Consider the following 23,543-nt stretch of genomic DNA (forward strand, 5'->3'; position numbering starts at 1 on the left):
AAACCAAGTGAAGACTGGTTTATAATTAGACCCCAAAATTTAAATTATCCAATATATGTCCCAATAACATATAGCGCTGGCAACAATACAGTTCTTCTGCCAGCCAGATCACAAGTTATTCGGAAAATAGACATCAATAGCGTAAATGATCAAATATTCGTTCCTAATCAGGAAATACATAATGGAATTTATGTTGCGAATACAATAGCAGCATCAAAAAATGTATATATTCGACTTCTAAATACCACTAATTTCGACCAAATGGTCAAAGTAAACAAAATCAAATATGAAAATCTTAAAGATTATGACATTCATAATACCAATCTAGAAGATAGAAGCGAAAAAGTACTATCATTACTGAAGAAAAATTTTCCAGAACAATTTAAAAGTCAATTAACTGAATTATGCACAAAGTATAGTGATGTGTTCGGACTGGAAACCGAACCAATATCAACAAATAATTTTTATAAACAAACATTAAGACTTAAAGATGATGAACCCATTTATATTAAGAACTACAGAAGCCCGCATAGCCATATCGAAGAAATTCAAAAACAAGTAGGGAAATTAATTAACGACAAAATCGTAGAACCATCTGTATCTGAATATAACAGCCCACTCTTGCTAGTTCCGAAAAAATCATTACCGAATTCAGAACAAAAGAAATGGCGATTAGTAATTGACTATCGTCAAATTAATAAGAAACTACTTTCTGATAAATTCCCACTCCCTAGAATTGATGACATTTTAGATCAACTAGGTCGAGCTAAATACTTTTCATGCCTTGACTTGATGTCAGGTTTCCATCAAATAGAACTTGAAGAAAACTCAAGAAATATAACATCTTTTTCAACAAGCAATGGCTCATATCGCTTCACGCGATTACCATTTGGTCTCAAAATAGCACCAAATTCATTTCAGAGAATGATGACTATATCATTCTCTGGTTTAGAACCTTCTCAGGCATTCCTTTATATGGATGACTTAATGGTGATAGGATGTTCCGAAAAACACATGATTAAAAACTTAACTGATGTTTTTAATATATGTAGGAAATATAACCTAAAGTTGCATCCGGAAAAATGTTCATTTTTCATGCATGAAGTGACATTCCTAGGTCACAAATGCACAGACAAAGGAGTTTTGCCAGATGACAAAAAATATGACGTCATCAAAAATTATCCTGTCCCTCACGATGCGGACAGCGCAAGACGATTTGTAGCATTCTGCAACTATTATCGTCGATTTATAAAGAACTTCGCCGACTATTCACGGCACATAACTAGATTATGTAAAAAGAATGTTCCTTTTGAATGGTCAAGCGAATGCCAAAACGCATTCGAATACCTTAAAGAAAAGCTTATGCACCCCACATTATTACAATATCCTGATTTTCGCAAAGAATTTTGCATCATAACGGATGCTAGTAAACAAGCTTGTGGAGCGGTTTTAACCCAGAACCGAGACGGAATTCAGCTCCCAATATCTTATGCATCACGTTCGTTTACAAAAGGGGAAAGCAATAAGAGTACAACGGAACAAGAGTTAGCGGCAATTCATTGGGCAATTACCCATTTTAGACCATACATTTATGGCAAACATTTCACAATCAAAACAGATCACAGACCTTTAACATATCTATTTTCTATGACCAATCCCAGTTCAAAATTAACTCGCATGCGACTAGAGCTTGAAGAATACGACTTCACTGTAGAATACCTAAAGGGAAAAGATAATTTTGTGGCAGATGCACTGTCACGTATCACTATAAACGAGCTGAAAGACATATCAGCAAATGTACTAAAAGTCACTACAAGACAGCAAAGTAAACAGAAAAATATCTGCGCAGATACTAATATAAATAAACAAGAAGAAACTCTTGTTAACGCTTCTAAGCCCAACGTATATGAAGTCATTAATAATGACGAAATACGAAAAGTAGTGACTCTGCGAATAACTGAATCAAAATGTTTATTCAAACATGGAAATAAAGTTATAGCAAGAATTGATGTTAGCGATCTGTACACCAATGGAATTCTAGACTTAGGTCAGTTCTTCCAAAGGCTTGAAACACAAGCCGGTATACATGAGATCAGCCAACTCAAAGTGGCACCGAGCGAAAAGATCTTTGAAACAATTTCAATAGACTCTTTTAAAAAAATGGGCAATAAATTATTGAAAATATTGAGAGTAGCGCTACTCAAGCCGGTGACCCAAATATATGATCAAAAAGATCAAGAAGCGATACTGTTTACATACCATGACGATCCAATTCAAGGAGGTCATACAGGCATTACAAGAACGCTAGCAAAAATTAAAAGACATTATTATTGGAAAAATATGACACGTCATATCAAAGAGTACGTTAATAAATGTCAAAAATGCCTTACGTCTAAAACAACGACGCATACAAAAACACCCCTTACAATAACGGAAACACCAACTTGCGCTTTCGACAGAGTGATAGTAGACACTATAGGTCCACTACCCAAATCGGAAAATGGTAATGAATATGCAGTCACTCTAATCTGTGACTTAACAAAATATTTAGTTGCCATACCAATTCCCAACAAAAATGCAAATACAGTCGCAAAAGCTATATTTGAATCATTCATTCTGAAGTACGGTCCAATGAAGACGTTCATTACGGACATGGGAACAGAATACAAGAATAGCATTATAGCCGACTTATGCAAATATCTGAGAATAGACAATATAACGTCTACAGCACACCACCACCAGACATTAGGTACCGTTGAAAGAAGTCATCGAACCTTCAATGAGTACATTCGTTCATATATATCAGTAGATAAAACTGACTGGGACATATGGTTACAATATTTTGTGTACTGTTTTAACACTACACCATCCGTAACGCATAATTACTGTCCATATGAACTAGTATTTGGTAAGACTAGTAATTTAGCAAAACAATTTAGTAACATAGATAATATAGACCCTATATATAACATAGATGATTACGCTAAAGAAGTTAAATTTAGACTAGAAAACGCGTATAAAAGAGCACGCATATTATTAGAAAGAAATAAAGTAAAACAGAAAACCAGTTATGATAACAAAGTTAGCGATTTTAAACTAAAAGTAGGAGATAACGTTTTAATAAGAAACGAAACAGGTCACAAACTAGAACCAACGTATCTAGGGCCATTCGAAGTAATTAGAATCGAAGAAAACAATAACATAGTAATTAGGAATAAAAAGAACAAAGAACAGAAAGTTCATAAGGATAGGTTAAAAATATATAATTAATGAAACGTTTTATACAAAATAAATAACTAAAAAAAAAAAAAAGGGTCTGATCAACCGAAAAAAAAAATTTAATAAGTTTTTGTCTAAGAAAGTTAAAAATAGAAGCATAACGTAATTATAAACAACAAAAAAAAAAAAAATATAAAAAAAAATTCTTTTACACAAATTATTCTGAGACCAAACTTTTTCTAATAGAAAGGATAAATAAGAAATAATATAAGAAAAAAAATGTTTTAATTAATTAAATGACTACATATATTACGTCATTTCTCTAAAAAGGGAGGTGTAGTGTATCTACCCTCACTATAACTCTACTCTACATATATATAAGTAACGTACATACATTGTGACACTTTGTTGCAAACACAAATAAACATAATTCACATCAAAGACCACATGCACTTACATAAACACTCCAGCCAATGAAATACGATCTAACGCTTATACATAAGCCGATCGCGGAGCGTGAGAATGCTGAGCATGCACTTAGCAGCTCAAGTGGTCAAGCCATACATAACATATGTATGCCTTCTGCATACACATGTATATGTATATACAATATATACAATATGTACAATATGTAAGAACACCATGTACGGGTAGCTGTACCCAAAGACAGCAACATAGGATTCATTCAAATAAAACGATTCAAACGGAACAGACGCTCTGAGCTATTCAATATCTATTACACTGAGCTATTACTTATTACTTATTACAAAGCATAATTAATTAATTGAATAAATCAATATGATTACAGTTCGACTGTGTTCGTTAATTGTTAATTCCCAACTTGGCAATTATTCTGCGGGGTCTACAAGTGCTCCCTTGAGTACAATCTCAAGCTCCGTAAGTTATCCACATTTCCGTGGTAGATATTACTCGAAAAAGCTGGGCATACCCTTTCGTATAGCCTCTTGGTTATTGGGTATTAAAAATGTAGAGTCTCTAAGCGGATTTCAACATGCTTTATCCGCCCACGCCCATTGCGATTTATATTGGTATTGGTATTGATATTGCCGCTTGCATGTGCCCCAAACTGTGTGTGAATGTGTGCTCTCATTGAGTGTGTGGGTGTGTGTGTGTGTGTGTGTGGGGGGTATTAGTGTAGCTGTATGTGTGTGCGTCACAGGCGACGACTTCGTCGACGCCATTGCTGCCTGTTACAGGAAATCAAAGCTTATCAGCGACTACAAGGACGACTGTCGTTGCGCTGATTTCGTTTGCGACGAGTCCTTAGCCAACAAAACCCTCCTTAAACCATACCCCCCCGCATGATGCCCACCTTAGGCCTCGTACAGCTATTTCAATGCTACTCGAACTGCCACCCAAAATTGGTGGATTCCCTCCCATTAAATTACATGACGATGGCATTTCGAGTATTTGGCTTTTTTTTTCTTTTTTGGAGGAGATGCACACACACTCACTTGTGCGGTAATCGCAGTGTGTGTGGAAATTGATGTCAACAGGTTAATAAGATCTATATTTATGGCGCATTTATATATGTGTTTTCCAAGTGTCGCCCCGTCTCCTTTTATCCGGCTATCTCCGTCTCTTTCGCTGTGTGTGTGTGTGTGTGTGTACTGAGCAGATAAAAGATTATAGAGCTCTGCTTGAAGGGACTTGAATGTACAGTATAATGCGCCACATGAGGTAAGTGGGTGGTTAATTAAGGAATGTTTTTAAATACGTGAGCTGGAATTCTTTTGAAATGTATATTCGGGTACATCTTGTCTCGTACGATGATCTGTTGTGTGTTGCCTTTCCCTAATTCGCAGAGTGGGAAAAACTCGGTGGCTTATGGCGTGTGTTAAATGGCTTAAAGAGAATTACATAAATTATTTCAGATATGCAGATGGTTTTTTATTACGACATTTTATTTCTGACTGTACTTCTCCATTTCTACTTAAAAATGTTTCTTCAATTACATTTTATTTTCGCATAATTACATTATTTTTTGTATCAAAACAAAATATCATGGTTTCACATATAATAATTGGTTAATAGCACTATTTTCCTCATGTAAAAAATAAATTTACATTTGACCATAAAATGATTTCAAACAGCATTTAAGGCTGAATTTACAATAATTCCCTTCTGCTATACGCACTCGATAAATGCTTGATTAAATCATGTTTATATCACTCGACGAAAAAATAATCGACGACTTAAAATCCTCGAATGGATTACAGTGTTGAACATTGTAATCCTTAAAGAAGATTTTGATGCGCATTACAGCAAGCCACATCATAAAAAACAATTTTAATTACATCCCCAATCGACTTTTCCCGCTTCCTTTGGCAGCCTTTATTACTAGCGCTCATCGGGAAACTTTAATATTAATACTTTGTTGAAAAGAAGCTGACAGAAAATAAGGGAGAGACCGGATAATATTGAGCAGGAATTTTTCACAGTCCATTTAATTTAATTAATTTTCATTCGTAATAAATTTTGTTTTTCTGCTGCGGCGGGCATTCTTTCGGAATGAAAAAAAAAAATAATATCAGTGGCAAAGACGTCGATAAAGAAGCATGTTAAATTTAAATATTTATATATATGTATTTAGAGTTGCCAACACTTCGAAATGACTGCATATATACACGCAGCTATGATTGACTTTTCCACTTAGCAGGAGGCGTGGTGGGGAAAATCTGGTAGCCAGACAGGCTATCTATAATCAATTTACACAATTTCCTCGTCATTTCCGCGATGCCTGCTCTATGCCTGGACCAAAGCGGGCTTTTAGAGAAGTAACTTGAATTAGTCTCTACTGATTGCTTTCAGCTTTTACTCCAGTCCATTCCATTCCACCCCGCATTTCCCCGAGCGATCTTTGTCATTGGGTTCCTTTGAGCCAGCTAAACAATGTTCCCTGTCAGCAGAACTCGTACTACCATATACTAGTCCCAACGACAGGCAGCACTTTTTGTTGGCCACCGCTCGAAATAGATTAACATCTTCACGCAGCGGCAATTAAACATGTAGCAGACACATAGATTTTCCTCAGCACCAATGCTCAGCTCCACTCGACTAAAAAATGTTGGGGAAAGTGTTTTAGAACGAAGTGAAATATACGCTTTTATTTCGATTTATAAAGTGTATATGTTGTATTAGTTAATTAATTAATCAAAGCAAATGTGTGTAGTTCTGTTTGCTTGATCAGTTTTTAGTAATTTACAATTTAAATATTTAAAAATTTCTAAATAATCTATAGTAAATGTTATGTTATATTGCGAAGTAATATTGTGTTATTTTTGGTTCAGCCATTTGCCATTCCTAGCTATGATTTAAGGACTGTTTGTGCCTTAGAGATTCGGACTTCATACTTCACTTAAAGAGAGTTCGTCATCAGCAGGACTTCCTTCGCAAGAAGGGGCCATTTCCGGTATTGCAGCTACCCCAAGTAAGGGTATCTAAATACTGACCCCGCATATTGATACACAGACGACGACGACGTAAAGTCGACTTAAAGGACAAGAACTCCGCCCCGTCCGGAAGTTCATGGGAGCGAAAGAAGCGGAGGAAGCTGGGGAAAAAAGGCATAAGATGGCAACTTTCCCCCCAAGTTTCTTGTAGTGGTTGGCCTTCTTTATTTCCGCTTTTTTTCATGCCGTACGTACGGTTTAGTTGTGTTTTGTGGGCGGCGCACATGACTGGAAATTATTTAAGCAGCTGTCAGCTTTGCACCGTCGCGCTTTGGCAGCACCAAAATGAGGAATCGGAGGATATAGTAGGATATACATATATATATATATATACATATATGCTGGGCTGAGTTGAGTTGAGGGTTAGCAAAAGACAGTCACAAATTGGCAGGCTGCCTTGGTAGTTTGCCCCGTTGACTTTTTAAGCGCCAAGTGCTCCTGTGCACCCTGAACGCATGAAGATAAAAAGTACGGAAATAATCTCTCCCCCCTTCCACCCCTTGGCAGTGTGTGAGTGCGACTTAACTACCCGTATGTCTGCATAAAAGCGAAGTTTAAGGATACGAAATGGGCGACCAGGACGACTTTTTGCCAAGTTCAAGTTGCGCAACGAGCGCTGGAGCCAAAAAAAGTGTGGCTCGGAATTCGATCAGCCGCCAAGAGTTCGACGGGTTAATTGAAAGTTGCCAGCTGCGCCAGTGCTTACATACTTTAATTGAAATTTGGAGTGCTTAAGAAGCTCACGAAACTTTCGATCTACATTTTTTAAGAAAATGCATTGAAATCTATGGCTTTTTATATAAACCCCAAGCTTAAAATAAAAATGCTTGAAAATACTTTAAGTTTATTTTTTCATTTATGCTCACATATTTATAAAAACTATATCTGAAAATAGAGATATATTTTAATTAATTATGCTTTTTAAGCTGATTTTCAAATCCATTGCTTCTTTGTTCGTTCCTTGAGGATCATAAAATAGTTACGTTTTAATTTGCTGAAAAGTAAACTTGCCACCCAAAATAAAGATCGAATGTTTATTGATATCGCCGCTTCACCTGTTCAATTCCATTACCCTGCATTGGTAATTGAAACCTTGTATCCAGCCAAGATAGCCGTCGAGAAACTATTATTGCCCTCTTTTAAGGTAAAGAACATTTAATCAAATAAAAGCTTACCCTCCACTGAGCCCGAACCCGAAAAACTTGGTCTTAAGGACTTACCATATGCATATTGCTAACACGCCACGTAAAAGGGCGAGCCAAAAAAAAAAAAAAATAATAAAAAAATGTCAACCCAAAGGAGCCAGAAAAAATAGATGGGATAACTTGGTGCAGTGTGGTTAAAGTCAAAGTTGGTATCCAGTTTACAGTCTCCTCCCCTGTTGCTCCCCGCCGGTTGGCACTGTTTGTTTTTTGGGGTGTTGCGAATTTATTTATTGGCGCAGACTGGCGTCGCTTTTTACCTTCCTGCCAGGCAGCTTCGGGTGGCTTTGCCGCCTGCCGTTGGGCAACATTTTAGTGCTGGCTTTATTTACCTGCAGCCAGAGTAATGGGTTAAATAAAAAGCTAACTGCTACCTGCTAACTGCTGCCGTGCAGGTGGCACGAGACACTCGGCGATACAATGTTTTAACCATGGCCTTAAATGCTTAATTGTAAAATAGTTTGGCCGCTAAGCAAGTCCTGGGCTGCACTAGACCTCGCTTGTTTATTCCTGTTCCTGGGACACTTCTCTATGGTCGGGCTAATAGGGCTTTAATGTTATTTGTGGACTTTGCAAGGACTTGCGCTGACTCAGGAGATGTTGTTCCTTATCGATCCACCCTTCGATTCGCGGCGGTCTCTTTGTCCACATAAATTAGATTTCAGTGACGGTGGCCTAAGATTTGTGGATCTTCCCATTCCGTCTACTTGATAAGTGTTATTTTCACTGCTTGTATGTACTTGAATTAAATTAAAGTATAAACAAAAGAAATCTTATTGAGAACCATCGTGTGTTTATCTATCCTAAAGATCGTTTAGGTTTGCGTTAAACAAACATCAAGTGCTGATGTGCGAATTCATTTACAATCTCAAAACAATATAATTTATAATGTATCATAAAGTATCCTACACTTAGTGATAATAATGCTACATGTAAATAAATGAAACCACATCAACTTTAGACCATAATATTAATTATGATCACACCTTTTGTTATTAAAGTACGTGTCGGGTGTTTTTCCGGGAATTCTGGGACCACACAAGGTAGAAAACCTCAGCCTACTTTTCCGCCACCCTATATATGGTGGTTATTTTTTTTCGCTACACCAGCAGCAGACTGAGAGCTTGGTAATTAAAGCGAAATAAAGTGCGGATGGGTGGCGGCATCCTGCTGGCAATGCTTTAAATGTTTGTCTAGCTGTTTGGAAGTCATCCTTATCCTTGGTATCCCGCTCTGGCCCAACTCCCACGAAAACCCCGCCCCTTTAGATGAGGCCCATTCTCATGTAGATGTTGGAGTTATGGGCGTGCCCTGCATAGTTCTTGTTGTTGTTTGCTATTCATAGTGCTCGCTGGGAGATTCTACTGGGCACAGGGAAAAAATTTGTTCGATTCAAGAAAACTAATTTAAAAGTTAGCATGCCAACAGCAAACAAACAAACAGATCTTATTAGATATGCATTACAGAGCATGGAAATAGATAATTTATTACCGAAAAAATATAATTTAATTACTATTGATTCGAATTTTTTTATGAACTAATATTTTTGTATTTCTGCATATGTATTCTTTGACTTTTCTCTCAGTGTTGTCACAAACGCAGTTACTTTCATTGCTCCTGTAACTGTTGCCATAGTTGTTGTTGTTCGTACAACGTAAAATTAATTTGCACAGCCGTTTTTCATTTCGTTTGTCGCTTCAATGTTTAATGTCTGAGTGTGTGTGTGTGTAAGTGGGTGTGTCTGTGTGTGAGCGTTCCTTGCATATTTTAGCAAGATTGCATTCATTCCAAATTCATCGCTCTCATACCCGTCCGTCCAACTCCCCGCCCCCTTTTTTCCGCCCGGCCGACACACCTTTCGCTTCGCCACCTTTATTTTGCCTGCGAAGGAGCTACAATCACTTACTACTTTACTTGGCCCGAAGAAACAGGACGAGTTGAAGTCGTTTCGATGAGGTCCTGGGGTAGATTTATATGTGCTTAGTTGCCTTTGCAACGCTTACCAGCGAATTTATAACATTTTTAATGCAAATTGGTACATGAAAAGAGTTAATTTCCTTTATGAACAAAGGCAGTCAACAGTTTGAGCTCAAGGAGTCCTTTGTTTTTATGCCGTGCTGAAATAGAATATCCTTGGCTGGTTTTAGGTGATTTTAATAGCATTCTGCAATGAAAGTGGCTTATTGAATAAATACCAAAGCTTACTGTAAGAAAATAATGAAAACTTTCAAGTTCATTGTTCTTATAATTTAATTAAATAAATTCCATTATTCAGGCGGAATAATGTCAGACTTATTAAACAAGGTCACCGATTCAAATAAAAGGTTTTAAAGTTCTTAATTAAAATTTAATTTATTTAAAATTTAAAGAAGTATAACCTCTCGTTAAATTTATATTTTAATAAATGTCATCTGTCCTAATTAAAAGCTAATTAGCCCTTTAAATCCACTTTATTTGCAGACTTTCTACGATTGTAACGAATGATTTGTATGAATTTGAAGGCAAACTTGGAGCTGAAAGGATTAAGCAGTCGCATACTTTACGAGCCCAGTAAGTACGGCAAACTCATTAACATCGAATCCCCATCGAGATATGGAACAGTCGATATATCATTTTACGGGACCGCCATCAAAATATACAACTTGACCAAAATTATACCCTTAAGCGGGCTGCAATAGCTGGCAATTTACCTCCCATATTTTTTTTTTTATTTTGGGCGGGGACCGTAAATTCTGGACAGACTGGGAGGAATCGCAAAAAATTTATAGACAAACTTGTGCTATTGCAGTGGTTCGGGTGCTTTTGGATGGCAGAACTTTTGCTTGAATATAATATTCATAAATTTAATCCGAGCAAACACTTTTCGCGTATTTCGTGCGCTATATTTTTGGTTTTTCCCATTCTGGAGCCGTTTTTGTTTTTATTTGGCCGCTCACGTTTATCACTGAGACGACGTCAAGTATTCCACTTTTGCAACATTTTCCGGGTTCGGATTTTCCCCACCATCTCGCCCCCCCTTTGCCTAACTCTCTGTATCTGTGTTTTCGTGGCAAAGAAGGAATAAACAAAATAAATAATTCATAATGCAAATAGGCCAAAACACACAGAGACAAGCCGAATGCCAAGGCAACGGCGAAATAAGAGCCCGGCGGCGGAATTGCAACCCGGCCAGGACTCGATCCTGACTCCTCGGACTCCTTCATCATGGTCCTCGATCCTTGGACGATTCGTCGGCAATCTGGCCTGTGTACATAAGCACTTTTCGGGCGAAAGGATTATCAAACGAATCAGGTATTCTGTCCATTGTTGGCATTGCCCAAATGAGGGATCCTGTCGGGCACATAAAACAGTAAAACAATCGCAAAAAAATGTCAATTGTTGATTTTACTAGGCACTGCTATAAATTTTATGTATCTTTTAATCTTGCAACCTGTTGTGATATAGGCTTGAGGCGGTATTTAAGCGTTGAAACTTAAAAAAATGTTTTTCGATTAAATTTAAAGAATGTATAAACTTTTAATAGCCCGATAAACGGATCTATCCAAAGAAGATACTTTTTCGCTGTAATAGAACACGTTTTCTAGATTAAATAAATATGTTATTAATCTTTCCCGCAAAGTAACCCACCTCTCTATCCAACGCTACTAGTTACCCCTACTTGTTAGTCTATCCACCTAGTCTATAGTCTAGTCTCTATCTAGTCACCTCCACCGAAAACTATTTCAAGTTCGATGAACCGTTTCTCGCTGTGCACTCTCATTCCGGCTGAACCTATGGCCCGTGCAGCTAAGCCACGGTTAAGGGTTTTACGGCTTTAAATAGTCAACCAAGGCTAAGCAGGGGTCGCAACATCTACGCCAGAGAGGTGAGAGCGGTGGGGAAAAGGGCAACACCGCATATATTAAATAAAAAATGCAAAATCGTTAGGGCCGTCTAAGGGTGATGAGGGTGACTCTCTCGGCCGAAGCGTGTGCAGCTGAAATAATCAAAAAAACTCGGAAAAGTAGGTGGAAAAGCCAGAAGAAGAAGCAGCAGCAGCGGTACCAGTAGCACAAAATAAGAAGAAGCGGCAAGCGTAATCGCCAGCAACACTCCCACACACACACACACACATACTCAGCGTGGTAAAAAATGCAACAAAATCGGATTAAAAAGTGCTCACGGTTTGAGCAACCGAGCAAAAGACCAAAGCCAAAGCCAAAACCGGCTGCCAGAACCTCAGAAACAGTAGTAAAAACAACAAAAGTGACAAGAAAGTGCAGAAAAGTCAAGTCTTTCAACTATCAGATACTTACTATCCTGTTGTGCTATGCAGAATTGCACAAAATATGAATATATAATATTTGAATAGAAAACATTTTGATTGTAGGTTTTCATTGAATTGATTATGGTTGATTATTTTAAAGCATGGTCAAGAAATGTTATTTTTTAGAGCCTAAAGAGGATGCATCCCAAAATGGCAAACTTACTTATACGACATCTCAGGATCTTTTGGTTTGACTCCATTAATTATTCACAGATTGTGTCAGTTACGCAGAATGCAAAGCAAAACGCTATTTAATCCTTTTAACATAAATTTTCACATTCGCGGTATGCCCGCGTAATCTACTAGAATCGGGTATTATAAACCCCCCATCCAAAACCTTTTTGCCACCCAACCAACCGGCAAAAGAGATACAAATTGCAGTAAGACGGTTTTTTATAGTTCAACGATGGATTTACGATGTTGCACGACTTTGAACTACATTTGTGGGGGTTTGGCCTGCAATGCCACCAAATCCCCGCGGACTGGCTAAGTTTGTTGTTGGGGGTAGAATGGTAGGTATGGTGGGTACGGTGTTATGGTGTTCATCTAGAACGGGTGCTGAATAAAACTATCTTTCCATCTATCCAGCTAGTTTGTTAACAGCTAACCAGTCGGGTGTGTTGCTCCACCGGGTGTAACTGTACTTGCCTGCCCGTTCGACCGTTACGGCTCGTAAAAGTTGAAACTTTTTCCTTAGCGGAGGGGTGGGCTTTGGCCCCATCTATTTTTTATTTCCAGCCAAACACTCGATGAACTACAAGTAGATGCAAAAAGGCTGAGGCCGGGCTGCAAGGAGCACATAATTCCCGCAAACTGGGAATGCTACGTCCGCTGCAAGTTGCAACAAAATTGCAGCAGCAGCCATGTTCTAAGCCGGTTAACGGTCGCACCCACTGGGTAAATATTGTGAAAGGGGCTGCAGGGCGGGGCGGGGCGCAGGGTTGAGGGGGCGTGGCGCATGACGCCTCCCAAGGAAATTACGGATTCAAATTAGCGGCACTCAATCTCAATCGGGGTAGAGTTCCGACCACCCACTCAACCGCCAGCTAATGCGTTTTATGATACCCACTTTATAGACCGAATGCTTTCACTAAGAATAATTATGCGTCTGTAATATTGTAAAATTAATATGGGCGTTTTTAAAATATTTTAAAAATTTGTATCTTTGCCAGTAAAAAGCTACCATAAAAATTAGAGTCGTACGATTGAATCAACTTCAAAATCACGATTTCGAACCGCTTGATATCACATTTTTTTACAGTGCAGCCTTCTTATATGCCACACAGCCTTCGATTCGTTCGGCCCACTTTTATGCAATTTAATCAACTTATCGCGTAAAATGCACAAAACGTTTTTCTTTCAGTTCGCCAAGTGCAGCGCTCAACTTGCAACCCAAAAAAAGAACGCCCAGCAAAGTAATCAATGATTTTTCAGTTTGTGCATTAAAATGCAAAGCCCTGAAAACACCAGAGCCACCCACCGAAAAACCCAACCCATTTCAGCCACATTTTACTCATTGGCTCTGTTGCTTATTTAGGGCTAATTAAGTTTCATTTAATGGCTGCCATTGGGAGGCGACCGATGGAGAGGTTCCGAGGTCAGTGGGTGGCTGTTGGCGCTTTGCAGTTTAGCAGTCAGTTGTTGTTGATGGCTCGCTATATAGCAAAAATACTAAACTGAAAACAAAAAGAAAATAGAAAATTTCCGCGTGCCGCTTTTTAACTTTTTCCAGAGTTGGCAATTGAAAGTTTCTTGCGGCTGTGGAAAGGGGATTTTGGATTGTGGATTGGATAGCATTGGAATCTATCCCCCTTATGCAATTTAGGGATTTTAACCAAACCAGGGTAAACTTTTGTTTTGAATGATCCCACTTTTATTTTGACAGAGTTTTGTATTCCATCTCTGACAGAGTTTTTTATCGTTTAAGCTGGGTATCGCTTTGAAATGGTAATTATCCATATAGTTTTTTGGACAACATGCAAACTATATTCTGTGCGGACTAAAATAATAGGTTAAAACATAATAAAAGAAATCGGTGCAATGTACTAATATTTTAGACATTGTGGTCATATAGGTTGTGCCTGAACTTCCATGTGAATCTAACCTCAGAAATCAAAGCAAAAGAAAGAACAAAGTGAAACATTTGTTAATTAAATAAATTAGCTAGCCGCAAGCCAGCCTTGTTGTTTCCTCTTTGGATGTCATTAGTTGGCGGATTTGATTCTATAGAACGATATTAACAGAAATAGCTGGCAATTTTCGATGGGCATTTAATGTCTGTCTTCAGTACAACATTAATGATGACCTTGTAGGGTCAGATCGGACCTGTCCGAATCAGCAATTATGGGTCTCTCTCATGATGGATATCTGCCTGTGAAGCGAAAAGCGCTATGGAGATGATGCTGGGTACCGGTTCTCGGTTTCCATTGATTTTCCTTCATGATTTGAATCATTCATGGTTGCATACAATCAGCGATGATCTGCTGTATAACTGGGCGAGCTTAATGATTTATAATTGACAGAAAACACTTGGTTTATTCGTCTCCGGTTGAATTGAATCCAAATCCATCCACTTGTAACGCCAACAAGCTGCCTCAATCCAGCCAGCCAGTTAGCCAGTCAGGCAGTCAGTCGTTTGTCCATTTTTCATAGCCAACTTGGCTAATATATAGATTTGTGGTTGAGGCAGGCAGGCAAACCGGTTCTTTTCCGTAAGGCATTTCTTTCAAGTGCACATACTGTAGGTTCTCACTCACCCTTTACTGCGCGAAACCAAACCAAATCCAAATCCACACACTTGTGCGAAACTAGTTTTCAAACAAACTGGCTCGGTCGGCCATTTGAATATTTATGAATTCTAGTGCAAAAGTTGTAAAAAAAAATTAGAAAATGAAATATTAATCTTAGCGTACCGAATATAGTAATACCCTAGGGAATAGGCTTCCTAGAAATATAACTATTCAAAACCTTCAATCGCGTACTCATATTCACAGTAGTCTAATGAAAAGATTGATTTGAATGAATGCAATTTTACTAAACAATACTAACTGAATTAAATAATAGAATTTTTTAATTATTGCAAAAGATAAAACAAAGTGTAGCCGAGCATCAACCGTATTAAACTCCTAACTGAAACAAAATATATGCGGATATATTACCTATGCGTTGTAATAAATATATTAACTTTATGGGTTCATGGAATAATTAGACTACCCACTGCAAGTGTGTCTAAAACCACCTTGCTTAAGGCAGGCTAAATCAATATCGACAATTGTACGTCGTGAACATCTTTATTGGTTTTTAAACGCTATTTGTTGGACTTCTTCATTCACACCTTCAGTGGAGAACAAAACCATAGGTAGGTAATGGAGGTACTTAAAAATGCTCACAGTAAATGGCTGGTAAATACCGCGGGACAATTAACCGAGACAAAGTACTTTGAAAACAGTTACAAGGCCAAGGCGACCCAAAGCCAGTCACCCACCAATCCACTCGGCGAACTCAACATCAATTCAACAATCCAACAATTTGAATTCTCAAAAGCTGAAACAGCTGTTTCATCTATTTGTCGCGGTACGCTTGCGCACAAAATATGCAAATTAAGTGAAAAAAAAACTGTGCGAATCGCAGAAACTTGAACAAAAGATAAACTGCAACAGCTGACTAACTAAGAATTTATGTTTGAGACAAACTTCCATAATTCTAATGCAAATTTCTATGATTATGGGAGAAATAATTAAGGTACTTTTGAAGCGAGGCGGTTTAAGTTCTTAGGTATTACAAAATAACATGAAGTAAAAAATCATTTATTGATTATCAAAATAAGAAATTAAGCGAGTGCCTAAATAATAAATCGCAATTAACATTCTAAGAAATTTTCCATCAAATTCCAGTAGAAAACCTAATTACAAAATCCCTCAACAAAATCATAGAATTCACGATAAATATAATTCAATTAGGAAATGTCTACAATCTGTGCTAAATCAAACTCTGACTGACATATCAAAATGTATTCAATGACAAACTAATTGAATCTTTGTATCCCAGACAAAGTGAAACATTTGGCAACATTGTGGGCAAGGTGAAAACGTTGTTATTTTACACTTGAATTACAAATGCTAGTAGCAACATGTGTATCTGTCCAATTGCAGGCAAAGACAACAGTGCGTATTAGTAATTTATTTGCTTTACTTCACCGAAAGTCTCGGCTTGTTCAAATATATACATATATTTGGAATATATATGTATAAACCGAATTATCGGTGAACTGAGTGAACATCTGGGTTTGCAAGAGGGTCGTCTGCCGAAACATTTGAACTCAGGCGGGAATTATTTAAATGGTTCATCTTTAATGCTGTTAATAGTCTGCAATCAGGCGGTTATTTGTTGTTCTACTTGCTGATGTCATGGCATAATTTACCCTAGCCCCAAAACTCCCCTTGCATATTAATGCAATTTATGAGGGGGGGGGGCTTACAAAAGCGTTGCTTCATTTCCCTAAGCTAAGGATTCCCCGGCAACCTGGCAACGTCTTCGTTGTCCTGGGAACTGATGTTCCTCGGTCCTGTCCCTGGTGTACCTTGATAATTCTGCATTTATAATGCTGTCAAATGCATTCAGTGTTGTTTTTGGCTTTCACATAATTTAGTTAGCAGACGAGAAAGCGGTCAGGTGAATGGCCGATAAGTGACAGGATTTGTGGGCCAACGACAGCTGTGTGAATTGGGTTTGAACTTTGGCTCAGCAATTGAAAAGTGGTGAATTCTTTCTCTTAAAACAAATTCTGTTGAATTTAAAGTTGTCCAAGGATGGTCGAATTTAGGCGTTAAATTTATTGATATTTGCATTTTGAATAGTCTCTGTAGAGCATTACTGCAATCATTAAGAGGTCGTGATTCGTGGTAAATTGCCTCCCCCAAGTTGCCAAAATAATTAAACAATTTGCTATATTATGTTTCCTTATAAATTAACTTTCTCAAATTAGTGCTAAAATTACTAAGCAATTTGCTTGTATGCTGTAATTTTGTCCACAGTCGTTTGTTAGGCTCTCGTACACATTTAATTGCATTTTCGTTACTTGAGATCTGTAATTCTTACCTTTGAATTCACACGACTATTGATGTCTATACGATAGAAGTTATAAAGGTAAACAAAACCGGTTTTAAATACGTTTTCGACCAAACAATATACACAATATACACTTATCGAGCTATCTATTTGGACAGAAAACACATATAAGCGAAATGTTATACGTACTTATATATTTGTCTGTTAATTGGGAACAAAATTAGTATCACATTGTTTGTGCGGCACATCACAAAGCTTATTTTTATTAGTCATCAATTGTGGGGGCTATTGTCAATTCGATTTATTTTGATGTTATTGAATCTAACGTCTTCTTCAAACCCTTTAGGCAATACCATAAATTCCTAAGGATATCTGCAGTAACCATGTCTTAGGCTTAAAAGGGGTTAACAAAATGTCTGTGTGTAATAAACATTTATGGCTGCTAATATTGAGTACGTTGAACTGGCGGAATGAGATAGCTGGTTCTAAAGGGGCAAGTTCAAGACACATAAATTACGTTTGATTATCAAAAACAGTTACCAAAACTACTTACAGCCATTCTCATACTTTCTGCCATAACTTTTAGCCCGGCCCACAACACAGGGCAAAAAAAAAAGAAAAAACTCAACTAGATGAGAATACAAAAGACGCCCACAAAACTATGTCAGTCAGTATCTTGGCTTTTCCCGCCTCCCCCGTCGACGGTTCGATGTCAAGTTGCCTTGTCAACGGCAAAGTTTTCCCCACATGTCGGGGTGGCTTGGCGATTTTCTCGGGGTTTTCCGACGGGTTAGTGAAGTGTGGCGTCTGCATAATACGTATTTAGGTTTCAGGCGGACGGGTATAAATTTCACTTTGTATTTCACTGGGCCCATATTTATTTCGCCCCATCCCCGTGCCCCCTCCCTACGTATTGTGCGGATTTGTGTGCGAGTATTTTCAATTATATACACACATTTGTACACATAACCACGCATGCATAAACAAAGTAACAACAAAGTCGACAGGTTGAAACATAGCGCAAAAAGCCAAATCGGAAGGAGAACGGCTGCCTGGCAGACAAAAGTTAACAAAACACAAAACCAATTTAACTTCTTGATTTTTGGTTCATTTTCATAAATAAGTGAAAAAGCGGCAACAGCAGTAGACGGAGCTGGAGACCCAATCCCTGTCCCATCCACACGGATATATCCTTCGAACAGGACCCATTCCAGCTAACCTTAATGCTTTTGCACGCCCTTACGCCTTGACACAGGAAAATCCCCGATATCTCCCCGCCCACGAAATCCTTACCCAAAGTTCCCCAACCCAATTGTCCTTCGGTTGTACACTGCAAAAAAATTAAATCTTTTATCCTTGAGAATATAATCAAAAAGAAATATTTTATAGGCCGCCTATTTAAAAGTTGTGGATTATTTAAAGATAGTTGGGCTTGAAAATAAAATTTCTTTATGTCAATTTATTTGCAGTTGTCATTTTATGGCAAAAAAATTTTTGCTTATAACCAATAATAAAATGCAAAATATGTTGACCTAACTTATATATAAATTTATATTTCCTATAATTTGTATAACAATTCTAGAACCTCATTGTAAAATTCCGCTTAGCTTAGCACAGAGTAGTATAGTAACTTTAATAACGAAAAAATTTTTCTCGGTGTAACTTTTCCAAGCATCATCAGCTGCTTTTTGTGTGCTCATTACGGCAACTTGACATTAATAGGCAGCAAACAGCAACACAAACACACAACCGTGCAGATAGACATATATGTATATGTATGAATATATATATTACATGTGTATTTTCGCACACACCCACAAATACAGTGAACAAATAAGCCCTGCTGGGCTATCCTTTCCATTGAAAATAATTAAATTTTCAATTATAATCAGGAGTAAATGCGGGAGTTTCTTTATTTTCGTGGCCTTTTTCTGGCTTTGTGTTCTACAGCGTTTTTCGTCCTGGGATTGGAATGATTGGTGTTACATATACATACATATGTACTTTGTTCATATGGCATATTAACGATGTTGATGTGCTGGAACACCATTACGTTTTATTATGGTTTTAACATTGAGAGTCATTAAGTTTAAGTGGAATTAAGTTTAAACAGTAAAAAAGTAAAATAAAAAACGTCCAAAAAAGTAAAAATGTATACAATAAATCAAATGATTCCTTTAAAATCGCTTTTTATAATATTAAAAATCTAACTATTTACAATCGTCAAAAAATCAACCCAAAATGAATATTAAAAAAAAAATTTTTGAAACTATGTAAACTGTACAGCACAACTACAAAATTACCATAATTTTGTGACATATTTGCTTTGTATATTTTGACTATCATAGCGTTTTGCTAATTTTTTATGTCCACATGTGCCGCTCACAAACTGAGGAATGTATAAAAAAAGCCCGGCACAATGTTAAAAGTTTTTGCTAAACCGATTTCCATTTGCAAACAAAAGCCTTTGCTCATGTCTATGGTCTGAAATATTATTTGCTTTGCTGCGTTCCGTGCCGATTCTGCATATTTTCCCCCACAGAGTGGAAAATTTAATTTTCTATTAATTATTATTCGCACTTTTATGTCTGTGTGTGTGGTTGTGGGTGTGTAGTGGGCAGTCTGGATTGCGTCCTTTGCTCCGGTCTACTAAAGTGGTCAAAGTTTTATTGGCTTCTCTTCGGTTTTTGTTTAATTGCAAAATACTAGGATGCTCTGGACTGTGGACTTGTGGACCAACTTTAACTGCAGACCAGTGACCAACGTCATCTGCTTGGTTTGGCTTTGCTGCTGGTCCAAGACAAGGAAAGTTGTTTATGGCACAGGTTGAGTGAGGTAAAAGTTTTCTTATTTACCTGTTGGAGCAGACAATACTTTATGGCCTGATGATGATTATAAACCTGCTCCCCGACCTCGGATTTATGAGTTCTCTTTGAGAGTTGCCGAGTGGGAGTTGATCCAGATTGGAAGCGTGGCTACTTGATTGTGGCAGGTGCTCCTGCTAAATATCCTTCTTTATGAGGATAAAGGAAATTGGCTTAGTTGTCTGTTAGTTTAGCGAGTCTCAAGAATGCGTCTGTGGTGGCCTATTTATAAGTAGGTGGGTATTAAAAAAATAGAGAAAGTACGGGATATAGTAGAAGTTTCGTATTGCATTCGTGGGAGCAACTTATAGCTTATATTATCAAGAAATAATTACTATTTTATAGTTAAAGCATTTTGTATGAATTCCTACTTCATTTTGCTGAATTCTTATCTTGTGTTTCAGTTAGTTTTGTAAGACTTTGCCATATTTTTGATTTGAAGTATGTTTTGTTTAAATAGAATCGTAAAGTATTATTCCCCACATAAATTCTCTTCGATCGAACGCAGTGAATTATTATTTTCCCTCGACGAGCGATTAATCGTTGGACGAAAAGCTCAATGCGCCCCAAGTAAATACTGTCTATCTGTACAAGAATGCTTTCCCATCGATTATGTCTAAGCCCCAAGATGTCCGAATGGCTTATCTGTAAATATTTCGCAGATACAACAGAATGGGAAGATGAACAAGGACACAAAACAATCGAGAACCATTTCGTCAACGTTCATTTGCGATAAGTACTTGTTCTAGGGATAAGTTTTGGGGCCATGTCGAAAACTATCAATATTGCAATATCATTTAGCGCTAATCCCCGATACAATTTGGCCATGTTAATGCCCCGACAGCTGACCCGAAAGACTATTTCAACACTTTCAATCAAGCGGGGCCAAAAAGGTTTCCCCATTCATTTTCATTTTCAAGATGCCAGACATCAGCTGCTGGTCCCTTCGGAACTTTTCCCTGGCTTCATCTCTTGCCAAATTGTTCGTTGTTCGCTGTCTGTTGGTTTTGTTGGCTTAAAGCTGCTTTTCAAGTGGCTTTCTGGGTAGGAAGCTGGCATTCACCGCGCCCACTTCTGGCCTTCGGTTGGGTCGGTTCGGCTGGCCGTTTTGAAGATATTCGCTTATAAGTTGGAAAATTACAAACATTTTTGCGTATTTGCCTCGGCGGTTGCTGTTCTGGCGGTTGCCTTGACTCAGTGTCTGTCGTACACATGCTCTTGTCTCTGGATCTTTGGTTGTTGATGCAACAAAAGCCAGCGGCAAAATCAAATAAGCAACAGCCAAAACATCTTTTCACCAGCATCCAGACGCCGATAGAATAAAACTTGCTGCAGAAGAAGGCTAAAGAAGCATGCAGCCCAGCCATCAAAAGCCGGAAACTAAAATTTTGTGGCAGAAGTTAAGGCAACGCGCACAACTTGTCGATTGTGCGTTGCGTTGGTTACTCCCCGATTTGCTGCACTGTAAAAATGTCATTATCCTTATTCTAATTTAGCTTAAAAAACCATTTTAGAACAACTAATATATAGTGTGACTATAAATTCTTATTGGTATTAATCAAATCGCTCAATTAAAATAAAAATTACATATTTAGAAATGATTCAATAATATCGTATAGAAACCACACGCTAAAAAATCTATTTTAAGGAAGTAAACTATATTCCATTACAATATGTACACAATAAATTATTTTTCCAGTGTGCCTTTCTGCTACTCTCTTTTTTTGGCGGTCGCAGTGCTGAAACTTTGTTTTTCCTTTTTATAGAGTTTTTCTTCGGGCCTTTTTCGATTTATTTTTGCTTGCAAAAATCGTGCCAACAACTGATTTGACTGAGGACTTTGCCGCACTCGCTGAGGCGGTGAGTGGAAATTGGGGATCGGAAAGTGGGGTTGGTGGGTGTCTGCTTTGATTTGGTGGGTGTCGTGGGCGGCGATTTGGAAGTGGGAAATAGAAGTTGGGAGTTCAGCACTGGGAGGCGGATAAGGCAGGTTCTTATTTAGTTTTTTGCAGCTACTTTGGCACTGGGCAAAACAAATGTGTAGGAACTTAAGTGATGGATTAGTGCCAATTCGGCAGTGTGGTATTTAATCTTGCTATAGTTGCAATTCTCATAAGCCAGATGTGCTATTGTAATAAAGATAGATGCAGGCCAACTTCTTTTTTAATATCGTATTCAAATGCAAATAAAAATATAAAGAACAATATGAAATTGAAATTTTGCTAACTGAATTGAAATTTATTGCGTAATAAGTCGATAATATACTATTATGGAATATTAAGAGCAGAAAGGAAAGCTATGCCAATTATAGAAGTTCAAACTTATATATTCTTAATATTTTATTCCGAAAAACACAATTCTGATTTTTTGCAGTGAACTTTTAACTCCATTTTCTGTGCATATTGAAGCCATCTATCCAGACACCAACTCGATGGCGGCGGGAATGGATGAGGGAAATGCTTGGCACTCAACTCAACTACTTTATTTGTGCTTTTGTATCTGGTCGCGTTATTATTTAACTTGCGAATGCCCTCAATGATGTGTTTTTCTCTGCGTATTTTATGCTGATTTTGCCTCAGCTCTTGGGGCCATCTATTGTGTGTTTGGATTTGCACATTTCCAGATTTTCTGGGGGCAAACACACAGGAACAGCTCCAAATCGAGGGTAGCACGCGCCAAAAGACGGCATCTGGTTGAATGGCTTGGCGTACTTTTAACTTTCCTTGGCCATTTGGCGAGCATGTTTTTCTTTTCCATTTGTTGACGGTCCGAACACAACTTTGTGCCGCAAAAGTTTGTTTATAAATCAACTTTTTTGTTGAGGGAACTTTTCTTTGACTCTGGATCCTTGGCGCTTAGGAGCCATTCCTGCCTCCATCCATCCATCTCCCAGTTGGATAGTTTGCATACAACGCTGCGTATGCGCAACGTCAGCGAGTCCAGCAGAATGCGCTCGGCATTTGGGGAATTTCTATGCAAAATGTACATTCATTTTGGTGCAAATTATTGAGTAAACAGATTGCACCTCAGCACCTAAGTGGGTGAGAACTCGTTTTGGAAATTTTCGCGCATTTGCTGGCACTAAGCAGCAACATCCTTCGTCCTTTACCCATTTTTCCCTCTCCCTCTCTCTCTCTCTCTCTCTCTCTACCTCTCTGTAAGCAACAGTTTTGTGTAGTCTACTGCATTGTTTTTCGTTTTTAGTTTTCAGTTTTCTGTTTGCAGTTTTGTACAAAAGTTGCTGTTCAAGGCGATTATGATCTTTGCTTAATGTAGTGAAGTCTCCAAAGTGGTTTATCCTCTTAAAATGTCCTTGCCGCTATGAATGAATGGCTCGACCGCATTCCGCATTTCGCAACATTTTCTTTCCGAATTAAAATCTTATTTAATCCCTCAATCCTGTCTGTATAAA

At 37.9% G+C, this 23,543-nt stretch overlaps 1 protein-coding gene across 2 annotated transcripts in view, besides 1 other annotated feature; it reads left to right on the top strand.

Moving 5' to 3' along the window:
• Positions 1 to 3,987: part of a mobile genetic element that runs on past the window's edge.
• Positions 1 to 23,543, top strand: part of CG17839 (uncharacterized protein) — a 77,089-nt gene that overhangs the window by 23,728 nt on the left and 29,818 nt on the right. For both annotated transcript variants that reach the window (NM_206363.4, NM_001043141.3), the window contains exon 3: positions 10,355 to 10,444. The gene's annotated coding sequence lies outside the window, so the exon portion shown is untranslated. The remainder of the gene's footprint in view (positions 1 to 10,354; positions 10,445 to 23,543) is intronic.

This window comes from Drosophila melanogaster, chromosome 3L, assembly GCF_000001215.4.
Source record: "Drosophila melanogaster chromosome 3L".
Taxonomy (NCBI): Eukaryota; Metazoa; Arthropoda; class Insecta; order Diptera; family Drosophilidae; genus Drosophila; species Drosophila melanogaster.